The following is a 1,190-nucleotide window of genomic DNA, read 5'->3' on the forward strand; positions in this document are numbered from 1 at the left end:
TGTCATGTTGTTGCTTTGTTGTTGTTGTTGTTGTCATGTTGTTGCTTTTTTGTTGATGTTGTTGTTGTTGTTGTTGATGTTGTTTTTGTTATTTGTTGTTATAGCTGTTGCTGTTGTTGCTGTTGCTTTTGCAGTTGTTTTTATTTTTACCTCTTATCTTACTTTGTTTCTTTTTTCTTGAATTGGTGTAAAAAGTTACTCTACACACTACATTTTCTGGAAAGATAAAACCAGTGACCTATTAATGATCACCTGATTCTAAGATAGGTCACCCAGTATCATTGCCCTCACGGACTACCAGCTAAAATACGAAAAATTTGGGACACAAAACACGACATTTTTGTCTCACTTCCTTGTCCCAAACATCATGGGTTTCTTTTACTTAGACTGGCTGTATCTTGTTGATACGTATCGAGAAGGTGCCCGTTATAGAATGCAAGGAAATTATAAGATCCCCAATTCCAAGATCACACTCACACACACACACACACACACACACACACACACACACACACACACACACACACACACACACACACACACACATCTCCTGATGCCAATCAACCTCGATTTCGAAGAAAGAGACACTCAAGAACAGACCTCGTCCGCTATTCTCGGATATCTTCCTAGGGAAACGGCTAAGTAAAAAAAGACAGCACTTGTCTTATTGGGGTGTGAGAGAGAGAGAGAGAGAGAGAGAGAGAGAGAGAGAGAGAGAGAGAGATGTTTATCCTTCCCTACCAAAAAATTGTACAAACTCAACCTATACATTTGACGTATATGTGTCCATAGGGCTTACATCCAAGAAGCAATTCATATTGTCAGAATGCATGACACATTTATCCACCACAAAAAGAGATTTTGTTGCTTATCGCCATATTTGCGTGAAAAATTCGTGTGGGGGAAGATATATATCCAGAAACAAATGGACTCCACTCTATAGATGCCAGAGATAGAGAGATTTTTATCTCTTTCTCTTCTTCGCTCAGCGCGCTCTTTCCCATCGTCCCGTCTTTGATTTCGTATTTTACATGAAGGAGATGTTGGACATGGGACGAGTTGACGGTGACGGAAGGGAATCTGGTTGAAGAGGAAGCTTGAGTGTGTGTTTCTATGTGCGCACATTATTATGTATATTTTGTGTGTTTATGTGAGTGTGAGTGAATGAGAGAGAGAGAGAGAGAGAGAGT

At 39.8% G+C, this 1,190-nt stretch overlaps 1 long non-coding RNA gene across 1 annotated transcript in view; it reads right to left on the bottom strand.

Moving 5' to 3' along the window:
- Positions 1 to 1,190, bottom strand: part of LOC118478414 — a 109,556-nt gene that overhangs the window by 56,029 nt on the left and 52,337 nt on the right. The gene's annotated exons all lie outside the window — the stretch shown is intronic.

Source organism: Aplysia californica, unplaced genomic scaffold (assembly GCF_000002075.1).
Source record: "Aplysia californica isolate F4 #8 unplaced genomic scaffold, AplCal3.0 scaffold00550, whole genome shotgun sequence".
NCBI lineage: Eukaryota > Metazoa > Mollusca > Gastropoda > Aplysiida > Aplysiidae > Aplysia > Aplysia californica.